At 38.8% G+C, this 18,018-nt stretch overlaps 1 protein-coding gene across 4 annotated transcripts in view; it reads right to left on the bottom strand.

Annotated features, from left to right (window-relative positions):
* The window catches only part of LOC131432730 (activating transcription factor 3), a 170,267-nt gene that overhangs the window by 100,026 nt on the left and 52,223 nt on the right, over positions 1-18,018 (bottom strand). For 2 of the 4 annotated variants that reach the window (XM_058599208.1, XM_058599207.1), the window contains exon 2: positions 3,856-3,912. The exons of the other annotated variants lie outside the window; for them this stretch is intronic. The gene's annotated coding sequence lies outside the window, so the exon portion shown is untranslated. The remainder of the gene's footprint in view (positions 1-3,855; positions 3,913-18,018) is intronic. 4 annotated transcript variants of the gene reach the window in all.

Below are 18,018 nucleotides of genomic sequence, written 5' to 3'. Positions count from 1 at the left end.
GAGGGATGGGAGTGCATCAGGGTATCTTACAAGTGAATGACTGGATGAAGGAGTGAAATGTCAACCCGATTCACAGGGGAAAGCTGTGTGTTTTCCCCAGAAGGTCTGAAATGAGTAAGACGCACCCTTCTAACAAACAAACCATCAGGCAGGTTTAAGCTGGTACAGCGAATTCTTTTATTATATGGCCGGATGTTATTGCTGGAAGGCGCCGGGTCCTCAAAACCCATTTTGGCTTTCTTAACAGCAGTAATATGAAAGTTATCTGATAATCAAATTCGGATCTACTGTAAGTCTACCTGCATCCACTGGTAATGCCTTGAACTGATGGTGGCTTCACACATACATACATACATACATACAATAAATAAATAAATAATAAATGATCCAGAAGTGATAGCTATTTGATCTTGCAAATCGTTTAGCATGCTTTCCGGGAAGCAGAACGATTGTTTCTTTTTCTTTTGTTCCATCTTCCCACCTTATTCACCACCAGAGCCGTTGTGAGCCTTTCTGGCGCCCGAGGCGAACTTAAAAATATTTGCTCCCATATATTTTTTTTACCAACACCATGAAGACAAATTATTTTATTTTTCTGTAGATTATCCCAAGTAATATTTTTAATTTTATTAAATACTTTCATCAGTCATAAATCTTGCATTGAAACTGTAAACTCCACAAAAGACTACTGAAAACAATTTTAAGATCATACTCCACCCAAGTGGATAATTCATCATAAGGTTTATTAGGCAAAATGAAGAATCTATTTTGGAATGACTCAAACTTCAAGAGTCTTAAATCTGCTTTACGAACAACATTAAATTTATTCGGGTGAATTCGATAGTAAGAATTTCATTGACGATTTTGAGCATTTTACTGAATTTAAAACAAAATGCGATTTTATTTTTCTCGTGAATGTATAGATAAAGATAAGATAGTATTAATTATAACTAATCGTTGAAACTTTTTGCAAGTGTCTGATTTATAAAAAAAAATATGATTCAACGTAATTTTGGTAAAAAAAGACCTCTGCGAATAGTCCTACGTCAAAAGACGACATAAGTTCTGTGAATAGTAGTACGGGAATCTACGCACACGCACATTTTATTGAATTTGAAGTTTCGGGAATGACAATCGCAGATTTTTGTGAAAGGGGAACCTTCTCAATAAGCAAATCAATTACAAAAGATGTCCTGTTTGCCCAAGCTAAACTTTTAAAATGCGCACTGTAGAGGCCGCTCAAATCAATGAAGTTTTTTGCATTTAGAAAAAAATGCTAATCTTATTGCTAAAAAACTCTTTAAGTGGCTCGCAGATTTTCTCTTTAATTGTTCAACAAATTTTCACCAATTCCATAATGTTTTCAAAATCAAGAATCAGAATTAATTGGCTCAAGTTGCATGTTCTCCTAGTTATTTGGAGATTTGTGCCTAACGGATGTTTCTGAACGATTCGCAATATGTATAAGCAGAAGTAAATTCGGCACCCCAAAAACCATTTAGGGACTAGATGACTATTTAGGTTTTGGGTACTTCATGGGTACCGGTTTGTGTTAGAATGCACAGACTGTTTTTAATTGTTTTGGTTTCGCATTCTGCTCATCAGTGCATTAGCAGATTATGTTGGACTGCTAATGCCACCATGAGGTACCAAAACCTAAATGACTACCATATGTTAGAGACCATAAAGCAGTAAATACAGAAAGGATTCATTCACTTCAGGAAAAACGATGAAACCCTCTGACGATACAATATTTATCATTTGAAGATCTCCAAACAAAGATTAAACCATGTTTCGTGAATCAAAAACCCGGATACGTAATTGCGTCAATGCGGTACAGTTACATACTAGATGCTATGAAGTACCGTAATCGCATTAGCCCAATTTACACGAAAGAGAATACTTCAATGATACTTGGAAAATGCAGCAAACATATTGACATTTTCAGATTCACATCTGGTAAAAATGTTTTGCCTAAGCGCTAATTTGCAAGCATCGCCATCAACCCATTCATTTCCAGTAATTTCAGAATGGAGCAGAACCCATACGAAGTAAACTGTATTTGAAACGCAGAGGTCTTTGATTTGAGTTCGATATGTGATCATTTGATGTCCCGGGTTGGCGGTTCAATGCATAGGACGCTGGTCTTACAAGCCATCTGTCGTATGTTCGAGCCCCGACCTGGAAGGATTCTTAGTGTCAGTGGGATCCATAGTACTAGCCATGCTATGATTCTGTACGCTATGAATCGGCTGCGAAGTCTGTTGAAACAGAAAGGCCAAATTCCACGACTTTGCTTTGTGATCACTTGATTCGACCGTGAATCATTCGAACTGAGTGCCTTTAAAGCTTACCACAGATTCTATGCTGAAGTGTCGATTGTACCCCACACAGAATTGCGTAGATTTCTGCTTAGAACACATTACAATATCCACCAAGTGAATGAGACGACTCTAGTTTCATTTCACGACAGTAGACACCAGCAGAAGCACGACAGTTGAACGGAGAACCGTCATGAAAGATAATTGTTACGGTCGTCGCTGAATGGCGGTTCTGTTTTCTAGATGGCTATAGAGTTGCACTTTCATGTAAATTAATGATTATGATTACGGCGGCATCTCATCGAATTTATGTAACAGTACAATACCAATCTTTAATTTAATCTAATTTACATAGTTTTCAGCGAAAAAATCGTAAGAAATAATTTTATTAATAAACTAATAAAACTTTTACCAATGCCATCATGTTTTGGCGTCCCCTAAATGTTGGCACCAGAGGCGGTTGCCTCACTCGCCTCAGCCTCACTACGGCTCTGTTCACTACAACTTTCTTTCCTTTTTCGTCAGGAAAGTGAAGAGAAGCCATGACAAGGCACAAATTTTCAAATAACAAGAGAATGTGCCACTTGAGCCAATTTATTCGGTGTTCCGACTTCTGAATCAAGTATCAAAATGGCGTCGAGGGAAGAGGAACAGCGTATCAAAGCTTTGCACCAAGTCCATAATAATTCAGCACAAAGAGACAGTTTTGTTGATTGAAGGTTTAGATGTACTTGAATTGGTTCTTGAAAGTAATATAAAGATAGCTTGAAAATATTCTTTATATTGCTTCAGATGTTGGAAATTTGAGTGTTCCGAAAGCTATCGGTTTTTAAGTCAAATTTTCCGATAAACACGGAAAATAACTTGAAAGTTGTCCGTATCCTCAACATAAAAATTTAGAAAATCTTTCAGGGAAAAACGACTATGTTTATTTCATGTTCCGTTGATTCCATCGATTATTTAGTAGTTTTGTCATTGTGTCATTTTCCAATCGCAGCGCAGTTGGCCATGGATAGTCATGTGCTATTCAAATGACGGGCACCTGTTTCCCGTCGGTCACCCGCATCTGTTCCGTCCATCCGGCTAATAGAAACCATGGATTGGATTTCGACAAACAGTGCTGCTGCAATTTGGAGGCCACGATCTCTGGTGAAGTTGGAAACACAACCAATCGGTAAACGTCAGACGATATTTGCCAGCCGCGAAGAGAAACGACAGGAAAACACAATCGCAATAACGCATAAATATCATGGTTGGCTGTATGATGGTTTGAGTAGAAAAATTTCGGCGGGATTATAAAATGAAGTGGAAACATAACCTCTCGGAAGAGACCGGGATGTGGCGTTGTTAATGGCGTTGCTGTCAGGCAACGGGGACTGTCAATTTTTTTAACGAAAGATTATTTTCATTTATTTTTATGACAGGCTTTTTAGCAGCTGGTTTTATTTTTTGTGTGTGCCTAAGATGCATCCGTTTGGTGTGCTGTTTCATAGCATAGCATATTTGATGGATGGATGGTCTAAATTGAACTTACTCGGTTTTATTGACGGAATCTTTCGATTGTTGATCGCTTTGGGCGGGTTTTACTGACCTGAAATCGAAGGAAAATGACTATCATAAGTAAAGAATATGGAAGACATGCTGATTTTTGTAAAAATTTGTACTATGATATTTTAACAGCTTTTGTTTTGTACATTTTTTTAACTTGTTCAAAAGAACGAAATTGACAACTTGATAGAAAAACCATTCAGTAAAAACGAAAAGCTACTCGCATCGTAGAAAACCGTAACAATTAAAAAGTAAAGGATGCTAGAATTGCGGAAACATCTTCAAGCGTAAATAACTCACATGCACCCAATTATAATAAATGTTCATTTTCACGTCATCGAAGTTTGATCAATTCGTTCAGGAAACAGATTGAAACCAGTCTCTGGCCGCGCACCGTACCATCCAAAGATCGCGCGTCATATTTTACAATGACCAGAATTTATCGTCAACACGTGCGCCACCAACGCGATAAATACGCCATTAGCCGTGAGAGCATAGGTAAGTATATTAACCTAACGAACCCAGATAGCTGTCAAAGCATCCGTCGAATGTCGGTCACTGTTGGCAGTTCAGCGGAAATTGGGAAATAGCATCACGGGGTTTCTCATCGTTCCGTTTAGAATATCACTTCCTCTGGCGGTTCCACGCACCCCTTGCTATCCTGCTGCGAACACCGTCATGTGCCCATCGCGAACATGTTTAACAGGGCGAGTCATTTTTCATTTCCCACTTGGGACACATTTTCGGGGTGTTTTTCCAAGTAGAATCTAGTTAGCATTGGTTTTTTTTTTTAACATGTTCACTATCTGGCTACAAACTGTCTGGGTGTGAGTTTTGTCATTTTTCCCCTTTTAATTCCACGAGGACAAGAGGGCTGTCACCGCACAGCGGCATGTGCGTGAGCCAGGGACGTTGAAAAATTGTCGACACTAACGAAACGAAACGGCAGCAGGCTGGGTTTCTACACTTTCGGCTTTCTTGACAGTTATTAATTTCTAACCTCATTTTTTTCCGCATGCTCTAGCGCCGCCTGGTGTGCTTCGGGCGAAAAGGGTGTGCAATAGCAGAAATAGAGAGCACAAAAAATTGGAATGGTCATTCGAGCTTCGGTACAAAAATGCGTGCTTTATGGGCTTGCACGATTCGTTTGTTAAAGTTTTTCCTGTTCTCATTGAATATTCCATTATTTAAAAGTCGCACATGCCAATGTCAGAGTTTTATAGACATTCCTGTGGTGGTTTGATAAATGTTGTTTTTCGATCTGCTTTCGGTGGTATTTCATCGAATTTTATCCAAGTCCAAGCCTCAAACAAAACCCTCCTGCGCTGGCCTTGGTTGGGTTTCTCACGCTTCTTCCGATTACAAACCAACCAACCAATCAACAAATGAACAGGTGGTACTAAACAGACCTCATTCTGCTGCGGAGAATCGCATGAACCGTGATTTCTATTGTTTTCTACTGTCTCGCTTGCGGCAATCCGTGCTCGCTCAATTATCCCGCTCTGAATGCTAAATTGAAAACGTGCAACTTCTCAACGCAGTTGCACACGGACGAGTGTGTGTTGTCTAAATAGCTGGAAATGGCGAATCGTTAACAAGTTTATGTCCGTTTCTGACAGATGGGTGTTACCTGAAAATGACCACCGTCTCGTTTTGCCTTTCTCATATAGTTTCATTTGAGTTTGATTTTGAACTGCGGGCTCTTCGCTCATTAACTATTAGACGATTTGAAGAGGATGTCAGATTAAACAATTGATACTAAAAAAAGAAACTGAAACCCTCACAGTACAAACGAAGGAACAGTATACAAAGTGTATAGTAACTTGACGTGAAGCAACGCTGTTGCATAGCCTACTATTTACGCCTATCGATCAATCATGTCGAATTTCCGATGCGTTCAAGTCTAGGAGCAATGAGACGTTTTGTTTTGGTTTGTTTTTCGCGTGCCGATTTCAAACGTCGGTGGGCTTATCGTCCGAAAGTGAACACGAACCCACTTCACTGATAGGACGATTTCCCGAGAAAACGACAATCTATTTACCTCGCCGATGAAGATAAGAACATGACCGTCTCAAGGGAACCCACCTTGCATCGTCGGCGTTCAATGAGTCAAACGCTCTTGTTAAACAGAGCACGAGGGGGAGAAACGGTGCGATAATGTGGGATTAATTAGCTTTCCCATAGTTTCATCGTCTCGCGGGAGTTATCCCACACGGGATTTGTGTTTGTGTTGATTTACATATACATACACTCAAACTTTGAGTGACGGATGCGTGGGAAACGCGATTAAGATAAGTTAATTAATCATCGTAGTTGGCTGGTACCGTACCGTAGCCATGTGAGCGGCGATGATTTGCGGTTTGCTTTGATGTGTTTCGAGTGATGTTTGTGATTTCGGGGTTCGCATTTGAAACCAAGAACAAGGTGTCATTTGTTGGGACATCGTTGTCACTTGCTTTCGACTTTTTGCTTTTTGCTGAAAGGACAGATTCAGAGCTTGAGAATTTCACATGCATTGCATAATTCAGTTGAGAAGCTATTAAACAAGAAATTTCAACTGGTGAATGTAAAGGTCAGCAAAATCAAGGAAAATTTGACAATGAAACAAATTGATTGTTGTTTGTTATACTTAATTTTAAAGTTCGAAACTTTGGCTAGCAGTACCTTAACTCCAACCTTTCCTCCAAACGCTTACCGTTGCCGAGAATACCAAAGGGCCAACTATTTCATGTCTTACTGTAAAGACCAATGTCCCCGGTGAACGACCAAAAGGTTAAAGCCGGGGTAAAATAAATTATATTAATAATAATAATGTAAAGACCAATGATCCGAAAAGACAATGCTAATCCAAAAAAGAAGTGTAACTTGACTGCACATATGTTTTGCGGATTACAGGCGGTTTTCAGACTCAATCTTTCAAGCGACATACTTGCCATTGTTTAATCCTAGAATGCTCTCGTGGGGTAGATTCATACCCCAGGGATACTTCAAACCTCCATTATTAGGTTACGGATTACTATAACCATAATCAACCTTTACGATAATTCAATTTGAAGTTTAGGCTCTCCTTTACACTGGTACATTATTTTTGTTTCACTTAACCTATTTTAGTGTTTTATTAAAAGCGGAAAATATGGAAATTTGATCAATTTTTTTTATGAGCGAAATATCTAAACATAGTAAGCGAGAATCATGTAAAGGTATTTGTTAGCTAAAGACTGTCCCAGAAAGTATGGACGCAACCAAAAACCGCTGCCATTTCGCAATGGTTCAGAATCTGTCAATTTTTATGGCTGAGTCCTGTTGTTTACACTCTTCTATAACCACTTGTGCAGTTGTTTATTCGTTTTCATTATTTTGATTCGAAATGCGTGGACAACGTCAAAAAATTGTGTACAAGTCGTGCGAAATGCAATCAGGAAGTTCGGTGAGGATAACACCTTTGAGGATAAACCGAGAACGGGTCAAAAAAAAGGTCCTGCTAACCCTCAGTTGGATAAACGTATACTGAAGACGTTCGAGCAAAAGAAGGAGGTTTCAGTTCGGGATGTGGTCAAAAAAGTGGACACTTCGAAGTCAAATGTTCTTCGTGCTAAAGAACGTTTGAATTTTCGAACCTATAAGAAGCAGAAACAACCAAAACGTAGTCCGAAACAAGAAGCATCGATCAGGCCGAGGGTTCGAAAGCTGTACAATACGAGTCTTGCTGGAAATTTGAACTGCATAATCATGGACGACGAAACCTACGTGACACTCGATTACAAATCCTTGGCGGGACCACAATATTATACGGTGCGAAAAGGGCAAGTGTTAAACCAGTCCGAGACATCGATTGAAGTCGAAAAATTTGGTAAGAAAGCTATGGTCTGGCAAGCAGTTTGTAGCTGCGGTAAGATTTTGAAACCCTTCATCACCAATGCTTCAATGAACAGCGAAATATACATCAAGGAATGTTTACAAAAACGATTTCTACCCATGATTCGAAGCCACAAGGATCCTGTTGTCTTCTGGCCAGATCTTGCTTCTTGCCACTACTCGAAATCAACGGTAGAATGGTATACTACCAAAAATGTCACCTTCGTCCCAAAAGACATGAATCCACCAAATTGCCCACAACTTCGACCAATTGACGCATTTTGGGCATTAACGAAGGCACATCTTAGGAAACATGACTCGGCAGCCGAAACCATTCAACAGTTCGAAAAAGATTGGAAAAAAGTGTCAAAACTTGTCGCCAAGAAGTCTGTACGAAATTTAATGATGAACGTTCGCAAGAAGGTGCACCAGCTAGTCTACAATGGCTAAGTAGCAAATGTTGAGAATAATATTCTGTTGTTGTAGTCTAATATTATCAGTATATCGAACAAAATTTGAATATCAAAGTACGTCCATACTTTCTGGGATAGTCTTTACAACATTGCTGAACAATAGCGAAGTCTATCTTCTATTTAAAAGTAACCATTTCATAAAAAGATATACGAGTGAATCGATGCCGATATTTTTTGCTTCACGAACAAAAGAAACAAAACACAGTCGTTATACTGGAATATGTTATATTTTTTAAACCAAGCAACGCCAATGTTTAATGGCTTGCAACACATGATTTCTCATCGTCTGTAGTTCGCCTTTCTATCTTTGGCATCAGTAATAGACAATAGATCAACCTTTACATATGGCATTAATAAATACTTGCAATTGTCGCTCACAAATACATACGACTAAATACACTTTTTAACTGATTAGCAAAAAAGCATACCATTAAAAAAAAAGATTTCAAAATCTTGCAATGCAAAAAAAATTTCGAAATCGATTGTGAAATGCTGGAGATATATCAAAATGAAGGTAAAAGGGGAATTTCGACGTATCTGTCGTTATTATCATTATCCAGATGGTATGTTTTTTGTTTATTCATTTATTTATTTATGGAGCAAGGGAAAAGCCCGATGGAGATGAAATTTGGTAATCTCTCTCTCCAGCAGGCATAAAACCTTCTCATTATTTGTATCAACAGATTAAAATGATCCAACAGATACATTTGGACTTATTACTAGCAATTGAAACTAACAATTAAAACTAACAATAAAAACTAAATCTATAACCCTATAACTAATTGATGACGCCAAGCCTTACATGGCAGTGATAGTACTCTTGCTTAAACAGTGAGTGAGAAGAAAAGAGTGGGAATAGTATACAAGGGTTGGTGGAGAAGGTGGTAGACGAGCGTGGGCTAGCAACTTTGTTCGAATCGGCATGAAGATCTAATTAGTGGCCAAAAAGATGGTGGAAGGCAGAGAAAACGACGGGTTTAGAATCAGCACGTAGATCTAATTAGTGATCGAAGAATGCATGGTGGAAGACAGAGAGAAAGAAGAAAAGACGACCGGGTTTAGCGAATCTAGCTAGTTTCCAATGGAGAATGGTGGAGAGGAGTGGGGATTGAACGAAAATACAATAATGTATGTATGCATGTATGTGGAGCAGGGAAAAGCCCACTGGAGTTGAGAATTTTTAAACCTCTGCCTCCAGTAGGCATAAAACCTCCTCATCTTTGTATCAATCTTTGATTTTAAAACTAACATGATAAGTGACTAGGAAACAACCATTTGATTACATTTCGAGATACATGAAAATCGAAGACATTATATAAGTTAACGAATAAACGACACATACTAGTAAATGGTTCATTGAATCCATAGTTTGTTCTGGTGGAAGGTAATCTTAAAAAGGGGTGATAACGCAGACTACGACGATGAATGTCGAAATTAATTAATTGTAAGAGTTCGGGACAATCGATACGTGATTTGTTAAATCGGCTATAAAAACTGCTTTTAAGACATTCCTACGAACAGATAATAGATCCAAGCCTATAAGTTTACAGCGATCTTGGTAACTAGGTAGATTTGCAGGGTCGTTCCATGGTAGATTGCGTAGAGCAAACCGAACAAATTTTCGCTGGATAACTTCATCGTCGATTTGATAGTTAGGTGACCAAATAATAGCGCCATATTCAAGCGTCGAACGGACTAGTGCACAATATAATGCTTTAAGGCAGTGTACATTGACAAAGTTTTTGGTTACGCGAAAAATGAATCCTAGAAGCTTTGAAGCCTTGGAAATTATATAATCAATGTGGTTTTCGAAGTTTAACTTGGCATCAAGAATAATTCCTAAGTCCTTTACTAATGATTCGCGTTTCAGCACTTTTTCCGTAATGTTGTATTCGTATCTTATAAACGAGTGTTTGCGAGAAAAGGAAATAACAGAGCAGTTTGAGGCGTTCAATGCCATTCTGTTTATTTGACACCAATTGGCGAATGAATCAAGCTGTGATTGTAGAAATATTGTGTCTTCTTGAGTTTTAACCTGGTGATATAGCTTGAAATCGTCAGCAAAGGAAGCTTACAGCATTTCACCAAAAAATTGAGATCATTAAGGTATAGTAAAAATATAAATGGTCCCAAATGACTGCCCTGGGGTACTCCAGAGCTAACGGCGAAGGGTGTCGTCGAGCAGTTTCCAATTTTTACAGACATTTTGCGGCCAGTTAAATATGAAGTAAGGAAGTTCAGTAAGGATCCATTGAAACCAAGCCTATCGAGCTTAGCTACTATTATTTGATGATTAATCTTTTTTTTTCATAAATACGTTTATTTCCTAGGCAATATACATAAGTTTTTCTTCGCCGTGGCATCTACAATACATAGTACTTTAAACCTAATACATTTCGAATATCCTATTAGTATGTTGGTATTCATTAGTTAATCTAAACACTGTTTTTATCAAGCGAGTTGCTATTATAAATTACATTAAATGAAATACATTTATTTTGTACATGATCTTATAACTATTTCAGGTTTGTTTGTATCAGTTCATCACTTTTATTTAATATGAGATAGCTGGCTATTGGTTGAACTCATGGAAGAGAAAACAATCTAACATAAAATAAAATTTAAATTGGAACTCCAATGGACTTAATGAAATAATAAAGAAGTTTCATGTAAGGAACGTCACGACAAGCAAGAATGTCGCGAACTGGGACATTGGATAGTCTACCTTGGGTACGCAAGGAATTTATTAGTTGAGATCTGACATCACGATACTCCACGCAAGTCCAAACGACATGGTCAATATCGCGGTAAGCTTCGCCACAAGCACAATGATTAGTCTCGGAAAGTCCAATTCGAAGGAGATGTGCATCTAACGTGTAGTGATTGGACATGAGTCTGGAGGTCACACGAATGAAATCTCTACTCACATCCAATCCCCTGAACCATGCCTTTGTCGATATTTTAGGAATAATTGAGTGCATCCACCGACCCAGATCATCTTTATCCCAAGAAGCTTGCCAGCTGGCAAGTGTTCTTTGGCGAGACGCGCTATAGAATTCATTGAGAGCAATTGGTCTCTCATAAATTTCACCCTCAATAGCACCACGTTTGGCTAAAATATCGGCTCTTTCATTGCCTGGAATGGAGCAATGAGCCGGGACCCAAACTATTGTGATTTGATAATTATTATTCAATATGACGTTCAGGCACTGTTTTATTTTGCCCAAGAAAAAAGGTTCATTTTTGCCACCAGCCTTTGAGCGAATGGCTTCAATTGCACTCAGACTATCTGTGAAAAGAAAATAATGGTTTGGAGATAATGTGACGATTATACTCAAACTATAATGAACTGCTGCTAACTCTGCTATATAAACAGATGCAGGTTCTTGAAGCCTAAAGGAGACCGAAACATTATTGTTGAACATACCAAACCCTGTCGCTTCTTCAATTCGCGATCCGTCCGTGTAAAACATTTTCTCAGAGTCGATATGCCTGAACTTACTTGTAAATATTTTTGGGATTTCCAACGAGCGTAGGTGTTCCGGAATTCCACGCACTTCGCGCTGCATGGATGTGTCGAAAAATAAAGTTGAGTCAGGGACATTTAGGAGGCTGACACGGATAGGAATATATCTTGAAGGGTTGATTTCCTGTGACATATGGTTAAAATATACAGTCATGAATCTTGTTTGAGATTGAAGCTCAACTAGCCTTTCGAAGTTATTAATAACTAGGGGATTCAGTACCTCGCATCTTATTAGCAGTCGCGACGAAAGCTCCCAAAAACGATCCTTCAATGGAAGAACTCCCGCCAGAACTTCAAGACTCATTGTATGTGTCGAATGCATGCAGCCTAAAGCAATTCGCAAACAACGATATTGAATTCGCTCTAATTTGATAATATGAGAGTTTGCAGCGGAACGAAAGCAAACGCATCCATATTCCATCACTGAAAGTATCGTTGTCTGATACAATTTTATTAGATCTTCTGGATGAGCACCCCACCAAGATCCGGTTATTGTTCGAAGAAAATTTACTCTTTGTTGGCATTTTGTTATCAGAAACCTAATGTGTCCTCCCCACGTGCATTTGGAATCAAACCACACCCCGAGGTATTTGAAAGTCAAAACCTGTTGGATCATTCTTCCCATCATATGAAGCTGAAGCTGCGCGGGATCATGCTTTCTTGAAAAGACGACCAGCTCTGTTTTCTCCGCAGAGAATTCGATACCCAGATGGACAGCCCAAACGGACAAGTTATCTAAGGTATCTTGCAATGGTTTTCGCAGATCAATAGCTTTGGGTCCAGTAACTGAAACTACGCCATCATCTGCCAATTGTCTTAGTGTACATGGGGATACTAGACAGCTGTCAATGTCATTCACGTAAAAATTATAGAGGAGCGGACTGAGGCAAGAGCCTTGCGGTAGACCCATGTAGCTAATTCTGAATGTTACCAAATCGCCATGTGAAAAATGCATGCGTTTCTCTGACAAAAGGTTGTGCAAATAATTATTTATAACCGCTGGGAGTCCATGTTGGTGAAGCTTGTCTGAAAGAACATCAATGGAAACTGAATCAAATGCTCCTTTAATGTCTAAAAATACAGATGCCATTTGTTGCTTTTGAGCGAAGGCAATTTGGATGTCAGACGAAAGTAATGCAAGGCAATCATTCGTCCCTTTATTTCTACGTAAGCCAAACTGAGTATCTGACAACAAACCGTTCGTCTCGACCCAAGTGTCGAGACGTCGTAGAATAATTTTTTCGAACAATTTTCTGATGCAGGACAACATCGCGATGGGTCTATATGAGTTGTGATTGGAAGCTGGTTTCCCCGGCTTTTGACTTCAAAACAGAATATCGCCATCGTGGGACTGGAGGAAAGACAACAGGTCCTTCTAACAGCATTATTGTGTATATATTCACCGTTAGTGGTACCAGTCTTTTTGTTCGGCTTGCTGAATTTGCTGCACTTGCAGATCGTCTGCTATACCAATGGTGGTGATTGCCGAAAATTTTACAGAAGCTGCTCGATATTTATCTATATTGTATACAACATTTTCAATCCGGTAGAAGATGCTACAAGAACTCGAGTCACTCAATGCATGAACCGCGAGAGAATTTTTCTACAATTCTTCGCTCCACTTCATACTCTGAGTATTTCACGGCCCTTAAAAAAATTACAGTCTGATTTTGTAATTGTGCGGTGTGGAATTTACCAAGAGAGAATTGCAAGTTGATAATTATCGCAGAAAATCGAATCGAAGATTCGACTTGATGATTCTCATACTAGGTTGCAATATTTAAAAACCCTTTTGTGGAGCATTCACATACATTTTCATAGACACAACTTATACAAAGGTTTTATGCACATAGTTAGAATAAGCGGCAATAGTAAAATGATTCTTTCGCAATTATCCACTGCCCATTCATAATCGGATCGCGAAACGAGAATAAGCAACCGTTTGTTGCTTCAGAGAGTATCCCCACAGCAGCGAGCTAAACTTTGATTCTCAGACAGGTCATCGAGAGAAATTCGCTCTCGCACTGGTGTCCATTCTATGTTAAATGAACCATGCCGGTTTTTTGTTCCTGCGATGATATCCGTCTCTCTTTGATGGCACTGATTGAATCGTGTGAAGAGTTGCTGGTGAGCGTTCTTTGATACGAAAAAAGTCATCCTTGTACTATACTAACAGATCGGCTGAAAAGTTCGTATCGTTTCTGTGAGAGGGCGCCACTAGAATTAAATCCATACCATTTTCAGTTAGTACCAACCTTCAAAAGATACGTGTATAAATTTGACAGCTGTCTGATTATTAGTTTGTGAGATATTGCATTTTGAGTGAAGCTACTTTTGTTTTTGTGAAAAAAATGGAAAAAAAGGAATTTCGTGTGTTGATGAAACACTACTTTTTAATGAAAAAAAGTGCCGCCGATACCAAAAAATGGCTTGATGAGTGTTATCCAGACTCTGCACCGGGCGAAGCAACAATTCGTTAGTGGTTTGCAAAATTTCGTACTGGTCATATAAGCACCGAAGACGATGAACGCAGTGGACGTCCAAAAGATGCTGTTACCGATGAAAACGTGAAAAAAATCCACAAAATGATTTTCAATGACCGTAAAGTGAAGTTGATCGTGGTAGCTGACACCCTAAAGATATCAAAGGAATGTGTTGGACATATTATTCACGAATATTTGGATATGAGAAAGCTTTGTGCAAAATGGGTGCCGTGTGAGCTCACAATCGATCAAAAACAACAACGAATTGATGATTCTGAGCAGTGTTTGGAGCTGTTATATCGAAATAAAACCGATTTTTTTCGTCGATATATAACAATGGACGAAACATGGCTCCATCATTTCACTCCGGAGTCCAATCGACAGTCAGATGAGTGGACTGCACGCGATGAACCGAACCCAAAGCGTGGAAAGACTCAACAATCGGCCGGTAAGGTTATGGCGTCTGTATTTTGGGATTCGCATGGTTTAATTTTCATCGACTACCTTGAAAAGGGAAAAACCATCAACAGTGACTATTATATAGCGTTATTAGAGCGTTTGAAGGACGAAATTTAAAAAAAAACGGCTTCAGTTGAAGAAGAAAAAGGTTTTGTTTCATCAAGACAATGCACCGTGTCACAAGTCGATGAAAACCATGCTGAAATTGAATAATAAAAACGAATTTTGGCAAAAAAATGTGTGTTTCTATTAAACGATACGAACTTTTCAGCCGAACTGTTATGTTATGTTTTTTCAGCCGAACTGTTATGTACTTTTTTTCTTCATTCGAAACTTTTCCGATTTGCCGATAAAAAAACTCCAGACTATTGATCTGCTTAGCGTTCATTTTGATGTTTGCCTCATCGTCTATTACGATGAGTTTAGATTACACCAACCGCTCGCTGAACAGCTTCCTGAAGTTGGACATCGTGTTCTGTTTATCGGTTCGGTTAGGCTGGACGTTTCAGACAGAAGCATTCATCTCGTTGGACACGTCCCGAAGCAAATGGTTCGGATTGTTAATTTCTTTCGCTGGGTCTTCTTGATCAATTTTACCACACGGGATACGGTCCACCAGTGGATCTGGCCTGAATTTTCACGTTTCGCCCAACAACATATTGCTTGGAAGCCATCTCAACAATTACTTTACAGATTGTGACGAAATTTTGCACGTGTAAACATTACACTCTTTCAGTTTTTTCACGTAAAAAGTTGTTTTTTCAATATCATTCGATTTTAGTATAAATAACATAAAAGAATCTAACTACATCCAAAAACCAGCATATTCCCAGGTATATTCTGAGCCTATGAAATTCTGTAAGAGATATCAAAATATCCAATAACTATTTGGAATATTAGCCTGTGTCACAGCAAGAACTAGAACAGCTTCTGTCTATTTTTCGGTTGCTACTTTTAGTGCTACATGATGCTTACTGGTATATTTTTATCTGTTTCAGGCATGTTCTTAGTCGTACAAGAACTTTCGCAAACACGTTTTTTTTATGTTTTTAATTGCGCTCACACCAAAAAGCCCCCTGGTAATGGACTAATGGCTACTAACTAACTTAATACTAATAAAAAAACAAGAAAAACAGATGTTACAAACAATTTATTCTAAGATGTGCAATCAACTAATTTATTAGTGTGGAAATCCGTGTGGAAGTAAAATTCCTTTTAAGGGATCCACATTGAATATCTAAAATTAAATAAAAAAAAAAAACGTTGACGTTTAACTAACATTGATATACAGATAGATTACGCTAGTGTAAACTTTACGCTTATTGTATAAAAATTTCATTCAGTCTCTGTCAGGTTTTTAGGATCTACACGAGCAAGTTTTTGGATGTCTTAAAACATTCGCATTATGATTGGTCTATGGATTGCATACGATATCACGAGCATGGACCGTGCACAAGAATCTTGTTAGTTTACTTGGTTAGACTGAGATGTATTAGGTACTATATTCCTGGTAGTTTCTGAATGAACCAGCACTTCCTTATAATTAATCACAATGAGTTTGAACCAAAAACTCGCTTCTGTTGGCTGACCTCAAGGCATATGTTCCAAGAAGGTCTAGGATGAGCAAGAATTCCTATAGATCCTATCACAGTAAGTCAATGTGCTGTTTATAGTACTACGATCTTAACTAGATTCTATGAAACTTTCGAAATTCTGTACAACTTTTTGGTTTCTTTGACAACGTTGATAATCACTTTGAGTTGATGATGAACACATACATCAGACTGATTGAAAACAAAATAAACGAGAAGAAGAGACTTCAAAGAAAAAGCGTTACTTGTCCTACCAAGAACGGCGATGGTGGTAGTTGGCGACGATATCGATGTGATTGACGAATTTGTGTATTTTGGCTCACAATGATACCACCAGAAAAATAAAGAAGATCGTGCATATTTTAGACTCAGAAAACCCTTTCGCTCGAGAAAAGCTCAACACCTGCCGAAACTCAATATCTACAAAAGCCATGATTTATACATTTGGTAGAGAACTCAATTTCCCAATAATCTCAATGCAACCAATCGTCATCGATATGATCATAAATAAAAGTCAACGCTTTCAAAAAAACGTATGACTTTGGACGAGCGGAGCAATTATGGAACGATCAACAAAATCACATTCTCTTTATCAAGTTTCGCTTTTTTTTTAATTTTTCGAATACATAATAATTTTTGTGGTTGCACTTATATTATAATACCGACACGACAGAAGGTTCAACCTTTAGACCATTTTCAATTCCGTGCTGACAGAAAACTATTACGTATTAATCATTGATTTTAATTAAAAAATGCAAATTACGAATATAACTGTCATCCCTGCAAGCAATTCAACTGTCAGTGGTGCGGTGCTCATGCACCAGCTGTCAAAAAATCACCATGCGGTGCGCGCTTATTGCCTGGCTCTCGAATGGGGGCGTGTAAAATCGAAGCATGCGTGTTTTTCCATTCGTCTCGTGAGCACCCGAGATAATGATCTCTCGCGGCGTCGTGCTCCTGAGCGCGAAAGAACAGCATGGTTGCAGGGGGTATATCAACATTGACCCTAATACGTGCCATATAAATCAAATTCCATAAATAGTAGCAGCAGAACATACCTTCTTCCGAATCACAACTTTTGCAGCTTTTGAAGTGGGTCCGACCGATGGGAGGGACGAGGGAAAATTAAATAAAAATATCATCGAATCAAAACAATGCTGCGAGCGAGCGGGAATATTAATATATCAATCAATCACGGCAGTGGTAGGCCAGCAGTGTGCGCTTACTTGGACGAATCCACAGCCTACTTGTGGTAAAAGCGCGATGCGAAAAGTTCGAACAATCCACCCAACGCAGGCATCGTCGCGTGAATCAGATGAGAGAGATCCAACTACATCCGGTTTGCCACCTTCACGGCAAGAAATAAAAACAAAACTCCGGGGGCGAGGTGGGAAAGGAACGATTCATTATATTCATCATTATCATCATCATCATTAAATAAACGTTATAATTTATAATTAAGGTGGTAAGCACCGGCATACACACTCAAACAGCAAGACATACCATTCGCGTGAAGACACTAATTATCTTTGACATTGAAAAGCCCCCGGCAGCGACGCTGTGCCGCGACGCGACGATGCATTCCATATGCTGGCAGATGACACAGTGATCCAGAGAGTAAAAGAGATGCGTAAAAGTCTCAACCAGCTGACCGCATATTTCTAATCGTATATAAAACTGTTCGATTTGGAGTTTTCAACATTCAAACGCAGTTCTAAACGGCAACAGATTATCTTAATCGTTGTGTTCGACCCTTGGAAT

Source organism: Malaya genurostris, chromosome 2, assembly GCF_030247185.1.
Source record: "Malaya genurostris strain Urasoe2022 chromosome 2, Malgen_1.1, whole genome shotgun sequence".
Taxonomy (NCBI): domain Eukaryota; kingdom Metazoa; phylum Arthropoda; class Insecta; order Diptera; family Culicidae; genus Malaya; species Malaya genurostris.
The sequence above is the reverse complement of the archived record's forward strand: the minus strand, read 5'-3'. Positions and strand labels throughout refer to the sequence as shown.